Source organism: Hevea brasiliensis, chromosome 15 (genome assembly GCF_030052815.1).
Source record: "Hevea brasiliensis isolate MT/VB/25A 57/8 chromosome 15, ASM3005281v1, whole genome shotgun sequence".
Classification (NCBI taxonomy): Eukaryota; Viridiplantae; Streptophyta; class Magnoliopsida; order Malpighiales; family Euphorbiaceae; genus Hevea; species Hevea brasiliensis.
In genome coordinates this window covers 56,494,621-56,506,158 of record NC_079507.1, presented here as the reverse complement: position 1 = coordinate 56,506,158, position 11,538 = coordinate 56,494,621, and the positions used below count along the sequence as shown (strand labels likewise).

The 11,538-nt window shown below is 32.9% G+C and overlaps 1 non-coding gene across 1 annotated transcript; it reads left to right on the top strand.

Annotated features, from left to right (window-relative positions):
- The first annotated feature begins 5,697 nt into the window (after positions 1-5,697).
- Positions 5,698-5,804, top strand: LOC131174308 (small nucleolar RNA R71). The gene has a single exon (XR_009144556.1). It is a non-coding gene; the product is annotated as a small nucleolar RNA R71 (small nucleolar RNA).
- The last annotated feature ends 5,734 nt before the right edge of the window (positions 5,805-11,538 follow it).

Here is an 11,538-nt window from a genome sequence, read left to right as displayed (position 1 = left end):
GGGGTGGTTGTGGGCCCATTCTAGTGAAGTGGGTTGTCAACCTGAAACACAAACAAATGACACAAGTTAGAACACAAGGATGAAGGTTGTGCCGGAAGTTGTAAAATCTGCTGTCCAAATTTTGCCCAGTTAACACAAGTGATGACATAACCAAAACGATTGTATCGCAGGTTGTGAAATAATCTGCCCAAATTGCGCCCAGTGAACACAAGCGACGACACAATCAAAATCGGTTATGCCGCAGGTTGTGAAATAATCTACCCAAATTGCCCCAGTGAACACAAACGACACAACCAAAATCGGTTATGCCGCAGGTTGTGAAATTTGCTGCTCGAATTTGACAAAATTACATAGTACCTGAAAAATTGAAACAATTTAGATTTCAAATGATTAGACCTTCATAACATGAATTCTAATTGCTCAACCTGTTATATTCATCAAAAACTCATAAAAAAAAAATAAAGTTTTCAAAGCACCAATTCACACATCCACATTCAAATAATTTTCCTTTTAAACCAAGATGTCAAAATTTGGAAAAACTTCCTCTTAAAATTAACAAAAAGACCAAGGAATCCAGCAAGATCCACCAGCAAATATTCAACAATAGAAAGATGAAAATTATAAGTGAACAAATTTAAAACTAAAATTTAAAGCTAAAATATAAAGCTAGAACTAAAATATAATTTTTTTTAATGCTCATTTGCTTGCAATGAATTGTATCCCATCTTCACAAGAAAATTAGAACAATGTCAAACTCTGAATAAAGAGTATAGAAAAATTTAAAACAAATATATGTGAAAGAAATAAAGAATCAATGAAAAATTGTGGGTTATGCCCAGAAATGCTAAGTTTAGGTCTTTAGCTTGACCTTACTCACTCAAGATTTTATGGAGAATGAGAGAGATAGCAGGTTGCTATCTTCTCAATTGGCTCACCAACTGAATAATGCCTCAACCTTTGCCCATTTACCTTGAAATTACCAGATTTTTCACCAAAAATTTCCACAGCACCATGAGGTAAAACTTTCACAACTTTAAATAGACCGGACCACCTTGATTTTAATTTTTCTGAAAAAAATTTCAAGCTTGAATTGAATAAGAGAACCAAATCTACTTCTTTAAAGTCCTTTTTCTTGATATGCTTATCAAGCCATTTTTAGTTCTTTCTTTATAGATCCTAGCATTTTCATAAGCATCAAGTCTCAATTCTTCTAACTCATCAAGTTGCAAAAGTCTTTTTTGTCCAGCAGCTTGTAAATCAAAATTGATTGCTCTTATGACCCAATAAGCTTTATGTTCTAACTCTACGGGCAAATGGCATGATTTCCCAAAAACTAACCTATAAGGTGTAGTTCCTATGGCGGTTTTAAAGGCTGTTCTATATGCCCAAAGAGTGTCATCTAATTTAAGGGACCAATCTTTTCTAGACTTATTGACAGTTTTCTCCAAGATTTGCTTAAGTTCTCTATTTGTGATTTCTACTTGGCCATTTGTTTGAGGGTGATATGGTGTGGCAATCCTATGCTTTACTCCATACTTTCTCATCAAATTTTCAAATTGGTGAAATGGCTACCATCATCACTGATTATGGCACGTGGGGCACCAAATCTAGTCAAAACAAATTTTTTCAGAAATTTCACCACAACTTTTGCATCATTGGTAGGTGTAGCAATAGCTTATACCCATTTAGATACATAGCCCACCCCTACCAAGATATATTTATTCCCATAAGAGGATGGAAATGGCCCCATGAAATCAATTCCCTACACATCAAACAATTCAACTTCTAATATGGACTGTTGGGGCATTTCATCTCTCTTGGAAATATTGCCTACCCTTTGGCACCTATCACACTTGCTTACAAAGTCTCTCACATGTTTAAACATATTAGGCCAATAGAAACCTGATGTCAAGATTTTTTCAACAGTTTTTAAGACAATACAATGACTACCATATTTAGAAGAATGACAATGGTAAATAACATCATTTATTTCTTTCTTTGGTATACATCTCCTAATTATTCCATCATTACATCTCCTAAACAAAAGAGGCTCTTCCCAAGAATAAAATTTAACATCATGCAAGAATCTTTTCTTTTACTGCCAAGATAAATTAGGTGGCAAGACACCACAAGACAAGAAATTCACAATATCAGCAAACCATGGAAGTGCAGATTTCAACACATACAACTGCTCATTCATAAAAAACTCATCAATTGGCACAATATCATCATCTTTATTTTCAGTTTTTATCCTAGAAAGGTAATCAGCCACCACATTCTCAACACCTTTTTTTATCTCTTATTTCTAAATCAAATTCTTGAAGTAACAAAATCCATCTAATCAACCTTGATTTAGCTTCTTTCTTGCTCATTAAATACCTTATTGCTGCATGATCAGTGAAAACTATTACCTTTGAGTTGACCAAATAAGAAAGAAATTTATTGAGTGCAAATACTACTACAAGGAACTCCTTTTCAGTTGTAGCATAATTAACTTGAGCTTCATCAAGGGTTCAGCTTGCATAGTAAATGGCATAAGGTTTTCTATCTCTTCGCTGGCCAAGGACAACTCCAACAGCAAACTCGCTTGCATCATACATGATTTCAAATGGCAAAGTCCAATTCGGGGGTTGCATGATAGGAGCTGTTGTTAATGTCGTCTTTAACCTGCAAAAAGCAACCATACAGTATTGATTAAAATCAAATTTAACATCATGATTCAAAAGATTTGTTAAGGGTTTAGCAAGTTTAGAAAAATCCTGAATAAATCGCCGGTAAAACCCGACATGTCCAAGAAAACTCCGCATTCCTTTGACAGTGGTTGGAGGGGGCATTTTTTTAATAATTTCTATTTTGGCTCTATCTACTTCTATTCCCCTGTTTGAGATCAAATGCCCTAGAACGATCCCCTCTTGGACCATAAAGTGGCATTTCTCCCAATTCAACACCAGATCATTATCAGCACACCTCTGCAAGATTTTAGACAAATTAGTCAAGCATGAATCAAAATTAGTGCCATATACTGAAAAGTCATCCATGAAGACTTCCATAATTTCTTCAATAAAATCAGAAAAAATGGACATCATGCACCTTTGAAAGGTGCCAAGCGCATTACACAATCCGAATGGCATCCTTCGATAGGCAAAGGTGCCATAGGGACAGGTAAAGGTAGTTTTTTCTTGGTCATCAGGATGGATTGGAATTTGAAAGAAACCAGAATATCCATCTAAGTAACAAAAGAAAGAATGCTTGGCTAATCTCTCTAACATTTGATCCATAAAAGGAAGGGGAAAATGGTCTTTTCTTGTAGCATTGTTCAACTTCCTATAGTCTATGCACATTCTCCAACCTGTAACAGTTTTAGTGGGTATCAATTCATTATTTTCATTTTTAAAAACTGTCACGCCACATTTTTTTGGTACAACATGCACAGGACTAACCCACTCACTGTCAAAAATGGGGTAAATAATTCCAGCAGCTAGTAATTTTAGGATTTCCTTTTTCACAACATCCTTCATTGTAGGATTCAATCTTCTTTGGTGTTCAATGGAAGGTTTACTATTTGGCTCTAGGAAAATCCTATGCATACAGACTGTTGGACTAATTCCCTTTATATCACCAATTGCATAACCCAAAACTCTTCTATATTCTCTCAAAACTCTCAACAATTTTTCATTCTCAATATCAGTCAAAGATGCATTAATTATAACAGGATATGTTCCATTGGGTCCAAGAAAAGCATACCTGAGGTTGGAAGGAAGAGGTTTAAGATCTACCTTTGGGGCATCCTCTACCTTTAATGATGGTGATTTAATCTCCAAAGTTTGCACTTCTTCAAGCTAAAAATTTGTGGCTTTAGGATGTGGTGGAGAGCTCTCCAAGTATTGTGCAAAAACAGCTATGTTGTGATTATCATCATCAATGCTCCCACCATGGACTAAGCAATTTTTAAGAGAGTATTGTGGATAGCTTTTTCTAAAATGCTCTTGAACAATCTCATCAATAATGTCTACCCACAAACAAGACTCAACTTCTTCATATTTCCTTTTCATGGCTGGATTGATGTTGAATATCATTTGATCATCTCCCACTCTAAGTGTCAATTTCTCACCCTTTATATCAATTAATGCACCAGCTATTACCAAAAAGGGTCTTCCCAATAAGATAGGAACTTTTATGTCTTCTTCCATATCTAAAATGACAAAGTCCACCGGAATGTAGAATTTCCCAACCTTGATAGGCACATTTTCTAGAATGTCTTCTGGATACTTAATTGAACGGTCAGCCAATAAAAGATACATGTTTGTGGGCTTCAACTCTCCCATATTCAACTTCTCATATATTGAAAGTGGCATTAGGCTGACACTAGCTCCAAGGTCACATAAGGCATTTGCCACACAATTATCACCTATATGACAAGGAATGGAAATCACACCCAGATCTTTGAATTTGGGAGGTAACTTCTTCTTAATTATAGCACTGCATTGCTCTCCCAAGTTGATGTTGTCATAATCTTCTAGCCTTCTCTTATTGGTAAGAATCTCCTTCAAAAACTTGACATAACTTGGCATTTGGGATAGTGCTTCAGTGAATGGCACATTGATATACAACTTCTTTAGCACTTCAAGGAATTTGTCAAATTGTTTATCTAGCTTATGCTTGATGAATCTTTGAGGGTAGGGAAGGGTGGGCTTGTAAGGCTCAGGTGGGATGTATGGTTTCTCTCCCTCATCTTGCTCACTTTTGCTTTCTTCTTCTTTTTCATTTTTCTTGCTCTCAACTGAATTTTCTTCTTTTGTGCTCTCTTTTTCTTCTCTCTTGTTTTCACTCTCTTGACCAACTTTCTTACCACTTCTCAAGGTCACAACCTTACATTGTTCATGAGGGTTTTGTGGTTGGCTAGGTAGTTTCCCATAGGATTTGCTTCCCGATGAGCTTGCTTGTTGAGCCAATTGAGTCTCTAACATGCGGTTGTGAACTTGTAATTGATCTATGGTTTGTCTCATGTGTTGCATTTCTTCCTCCAATTTGCTATTCATCTTGCTTTGTTCAGCAAAAAATTTCTCCATCATGCTTTCCAAGGTTGGCTTCGGTTCATGAGGTGGAAGGGATTGTTGTGCTCTTGTTTGATATCCAGGTTGTAGCTGCCTTGTGGTCTGAAATTGAGGTTTATTTTGCTGCATATACTGCTGGTTATGAGCATAATTTGAGCTTTGAACTTGTTGAGTAAAAGTTGCTTGTGGTCTCCATGTTGAGTTGTTCACGTTAGAGTAAGAATTTCCCATAGGTTTCTGTTGATAACCTCCTACATAAACAGCTTGTTCTTGCAAATAATCATCACCATAAGAAGAGTAAACAACTCCACAACTTTGAGTTCCATCTGTGAAGGCAACTTGTTGCATAGTTGTAAGAGTTGAGGTTGTTGCCTTTGTGCAAAAATCACTAAGAAGCTGAGTCAACTGATCAAATCTTGCATTCATGTAGCTAACTGAGTCAAGTTCATAAATTCCAGCCTTCTTTGGCTCAAGTGCTCTAGGATTCCCCCACAAATGGGTATTATGAGCAATCTTCTCTAATAGATCATAGCATTCTTCATTTGTCATTCTCATGAAATCTCCTCCTGCTTGTGAATCAATTGTGTTTCTTATGGCTGGAGTAACTCTGGTGTAGAAATTCTGAACAATCATTCATTTGGGTATTTCATGATGAGGACATTGCCTTTCAAGCTCCTTAAATCTCATCCAAGATTCATACAAAGTTTCATCATCCCTTGGCTTAAAAACTACCATTAAATTCCTTAAATGAGTGGTCTTCCCAGGTGGAAAAAATTGAGATAGAAAAGCTTGAGATAGCTGCTCCCAAGTAGCTATAGTAGCTTGTGGAAGTGAGTCATACCACTCTAATGCTGAATCCCGAAGAGAGAATGGAAATAAGGTGAGCCGAATCACTTCATCTGAAACTCCAGGCTGCCTTTGTGTACCACATATCATCAAAAATTTCTTCAAATGAGAATGAGGATTTTCAAGTGGACTACCTCCAAATTGTGAATTCTGAACCATTTGAATGAGACCAGTCTTTAACTCAAACTGATTAGCTCCAATGATAGGTCTATTATCTCTCACATCAGCACATCTAGGAAAAGCATAATCCAACATGGATCTTCTCTGAGGATCATTTTGATTAACAACTTCATTCTGTCTATTTTGCTCATTTTCTCCATTGTTTCCACCAATAGCTCTATTTTGATTCTCCATATTTTCAATTGTCTCCTCTTGCTCAAATCTTTGTTGTTCTTCTTTTTCTGCTTCCTTTCTTCTCTTGTATTCCTTTTTGTTGGCTCGACAGAATTTTTCAATTTCAGGGTTGAACAACAATTCAGTATCACTTGTGCTTTTAGATCGTCTCATAAACAAGAAAAGTACTTGAAAAACACAAGGAACAGCAGTGAAAATAAAAGAAAATAAAAATTCTAATCAGCTTAAAACAATTAAAATCCAACTTAAAAACAAACAATTCCTCGACAACGGCGCCAAAAACTTGATAGTGTGTCCGCAAGTGCACAGGTCACAGTAGTATAGTTTTAAAAATAATATCGTTCCCACAGGGAATTGTGCTTAAATTAGAAATAAAAGGATAAGCTAATTAGAATGGTAAAATTTAAAGATATTAAAAATGAAATTTAAAATTAAAATTTGTATTTGAGGAATTTAAACTAAATCAAACAATTAACTAAATTAATTAAACTAGATTACCAAAAATTTAATTTAAAATTTCTATTTATGAAATTGGGAGGAATTAAATCTAAATTCAATAAAAATTAAAGTGATTCTAGAGATAGGGTTTTCCATATTGTTTACATGTGGTTTATCCCTAATTTAGCCAAACACATGAGAATTGCAATTTTGAGGGAAATCAATTCTTAGTTCTTTGAAACCTTTTTCAAGCATTTCAAAGTTGGTATTCATTAAATCAAACCATGTTTTCACGGTATTCCAAACCTAACAAAAACCCAATTAAAGCCGTAATTGATTTTGGAAAGTCTCCTTAATCCTCTTAGCTTATCTCTAACACCAAGAAAACTAAGTTTATTGCAAGATTATCTATCCCAAATATTCATTTTTCAGTCCATCTATTAAGGATTAAAGCTTAACTTAATGAGGGCCCATTCATCAAGTAAGGCAACAAGCTCACAAGCAATAAATCAAAATGTAACAAATCTCATTTAAATGACTAAATCAGTTCAAAACCACAATACAAAGCAATATTTACAAACCCATCTCTAGAATCTCAAATAACTACTCATAAATCATAGTTTCAAGTGAAACCCAAGTGTAGAAATGAAGAAATAATGAAAATCTAAGTTAAGTAATAGAAAAACCCAGAAGAATGCTGATGAATCTGCTGCTGGAGAGTGCAGAAAATGGCCTCTGCTGCTGCTGGAAAATAGTTCCCGTCCTCCTCTCTTTCTCTCCTTCTTTCTTGCCAAAAATGCCTCTCTTCCTCCCTTTTTAAAGAAATAGATAAATGAGGTTTTATATGGGTCAGAGATCTGCTCTAGAATGGGTAAAAAGGTGGAAGATTCCAGAGAAAGTGAGGTATAAAATCAGAGTAACAAAAATGCCACGTCAGCCATTTCCAGTAAAAATGATATAAGCTGAATCGGTTGTGTCACGGGTTGTGTCGTAGGTTGTGAAACCTACTGCCTGAGAAAAACTGCATATCTGACGATCGACACAACCTGCGACATAAGCTAAATTGGTTGTACTGCAGGTTGTGCAGCTCTCAGCCTTTTTTTTTTTTAATTCAACTTTAAAATTTTTGCAATTCAACTCTAATTTCTTCCAAATGACTGCTCTGATCAAAATATACCAAATTTCTCCAAATTTAACCTACAAAACAAATAAATTCCAAAAGTTAAACTAAGAAGTGTAAAATTGTAAAATTGACTAAATATATGCTAATATCTATAGTAATAGTTATGAAGAAGGATAAATTATATGCAAAAATTATACCTAAATGATGATATAAATGAATGCATCAAGTGGATTCAATATTTGGCTATGCAACTTGAACCAATATTTAACCCTACCAAGTCCAATACACACACACGAAACTAAATAACAAATGCAAAGTCAAGATGTTTTCAAGTCATGACATTTTTGTTCTGTTCTAACCAAGTCTTTCTTTTCTATGTTTTCCTTTTTTCTTTGAAAAATAGTAGAGGAATTGAAAATTATATATATATATATACACTTCCATTCTTATTTGGATCCCTAAACAACAAATTTCTACACACAAGTTGCATCATAAGAAGTTAGACTCATATTAATTCAATATTAAACAGTGAAAATAATGAGCTAATTTTATTTCAAGAAAAATCCAAAACTTGAATCACATCATTGTCAAAGCAAATTTTTATATAATCAAAATCCACAAAATATTTCAATATATAGCTTCCTTAATTAATGCCATTGATTTACTTGAAATAATGCAAAAGATTATTGTAATTGAATGGACAAGTTTTAATATTTTAGTATTTGAGTTTTGAGAATGAGTAGTGAATTAATAGATGAGTTTCACCATATATTTTATATTTTAAATCCATGTCAAATTGGATTTAAGTAAAAAAATATCTAAATATATCCCTAAACACTTGAATTATTGTATTTTTACCTATTAGACGTATGAACTTTTTTTTTTGCCCATTACATACATTAACTCAATAAAAACACATCACTTAAACACAAAATTATACGGTCAATGGAAGGGTAGTTATTAAGCAAGTGAAGACTCATTTATTTGCTGAGTGAGGGTGTATCAGTCAATTTGAGTTTTTCCAACCCATGAACACCATGTGATCTTATGCAAACCACATCTTGCACCTAGAAACCAAGACCTTCGCTGCGTTTTGTTCTGCTCCATCACCCACCTCTCTCTCTCTCTCTCTCTCTCTCTCTCTCTCTCTATGTGCTCTTGTTTTGGTTTTCTTTCTTTTGTTTATTCTTGAACTGACCAACTGAACCAAAAACTTATTAAAAAAAAAAAAATTCAACAAGAAAGCAATAACATTTCTATGTTAATGTATTAGTCTGTGTGATTTTTAGTTTTTTTTTTCTTAAATTTGGCACAAAAACTAAACACCAACAAACCCACATCTCTCATCACTAATTCCTTTCATCTTCACTTCATTTACCAAAAACGAAAGACCCATTCAGTGACGGAGCCATAAAATCCATCTAGGAGGGCCAAATTAAAAAAATATGTAATTCGTAAAAATAATATAAATTTACAAAAAAAAATTTTAAAAATAAAATCTACTTGCTAAAAATTAAATGAAAGTTGTTGCTAATTAAAAAACAATAATAAATGCTTAACATTAAGAATTATTAAACTTATAATCTATTAATGGCTTAAAATTAAAAAATTTATCTAATTTATTTTGAATTTATTTTTTTTTCATAGTAATCATGAAAAAAAAATTTAACTAAAATTATAAATTAAATAAAATAAATGATATGGCTTTAATTTATAAAATATCTTTTTTAAGAGTCTAAGAAAATTATAGTAAGGGAGAAATTTCAATAATAGCAATAAGATTATGAGAAGAAAGCTGCTAAAATTTTAAATTGATAAAAAAAATGACAAAATAAATGTGCTAGAATTTCATTTGATAATTTATCCAATAATTTAAATTTCAAAGAAAAGAAACTAGTGATTGCTGTAAAATAAAATTAATAGTATAGAATAAGCCAAGAAATAATGATGTCTTAAATTTTTTTACAAAAAAAATTTACGTTTCACTATTAATATCATTCAATTAAAATTTAGAGTTTTATTTTTTATAAAATTAGTAATCCTCCTAAAATTTTTTAAAATATTGGGATAACAATTGATTTTTGAGAAATTACTACTATATTATATCCTAAAAGATTTTAAAATACTTATTTTAAAGTTTAATGAGGCCTAATACCTCATAAAATTTATATAGTAATAATTAAAAAATATTAATATTTTAAAAAATTATTATTATGCCCTTAAAAAATTTTAAAAACTTAAGGGCACCAGTGCCTCCTTAGCCCAAGTGTAGCTCCGGCCTTGGCCCCATTTCATCTTCTTTATTTTTTTTCAAGTTCCAAAAATCATCTCTTAAATGCAGAGAAATGGTGGAGTTCAAGGGACCACCCACCAAGAAGAACAACAGGGGATTCTATGTAAAAATAAAACTTGTACACATACATGGAAGGCTTCAGCCACAACAAGAGAAAAGCAGCAATCTCTATTTCAAATAATATAAATGGCTTCTCCGGGTTTCTTTTTCTCTTTATTTCTTCAGCTCTTACTTCATTACCCACAAGCTTATTCCTTTGTACAAGACCCAATACTTCCACCGTAGTTTCTCGTATGCTCTTTGAATCCACCAACTCCACATTTCTTCGACGACCCCAAGAATTTATTTTTCTTTATAGCTTTGTTGAAGGATTTGAATATACATATCTAAGAATTGCTGCCAAAATACAAAAGAGAGTGGCTAGACAACGAGAGATGTAGCAGCCACTTGTTTTCTTCGGAGGTAGCTATTCACAGAGCATTATCAAACAACAATAATGTATGGACATTTGACCCTTAGGAACTGATTCTATCAATGTTTACATGTCCCGCAATTTCAACACTGTTAAGGGCTAGCCTACAATTGGTCATGCTGCTAGGTCCCTCCTCTCCTTCGCCATCAACCTTATTTCCACCAAGTTTCAATCATTTTGAGTATGGATATTTTGAGTTTTGGTGTTCTTGAAGGAGGAAAGAGATATGGAGGATCAGACACTGAAGTTCTTGAAGAATTTAATCGCATTACAAACTTTTGATATCCAATATAACCAACCATAGCTCATTTTGCCACCATACTTTTTCATTTTTTTTTCCCATTTGGCAAATGTTCCTTTAATGAGTTGAAATGTGAGATAGGAAAAAAACAAATTCAAGTATCTATTAGACAAAAAGGTAAAAAATATATAAGAAAAAATATGATGTGATTTTGCACTTTAATATATGAGTGACCATGATAATTAAAATTAATGTAATTTGAATAAAATTATATATACTTTATTTATTGATTTACCAAAAAACAAGTTATAATTGCATTTCATGACCCAATGGGCAAATAAGTATGAAGAGTTTCATCACACAAATAAAGTCCATAAAACCAATATTAGTCTCTTACCAAAGAAATAAGCCCAAGTAACAAGTTTAGCCCATTATAATAATAATAATAATAAACTAACAGAAGCAACTAAAACCTAGAAGTTTCTCTCTTCTTTTCATTGCCGGCAACAGGGACTAAGTTAGAGCAAATTAAAATTTTGTAAATTAAATTGATAATTTACATTAAAATTTTGTAAATTATTAATATAATCAAATTAAAAATTGATTAAATTTATTATTTGTAATAGAATAATTCACATTCTTTTATAAAAATTTATTTTTTCGCCTTTTCCACTTAAAATTCAAATCAGATCTCTATTCACTGTTCACACTCACTCC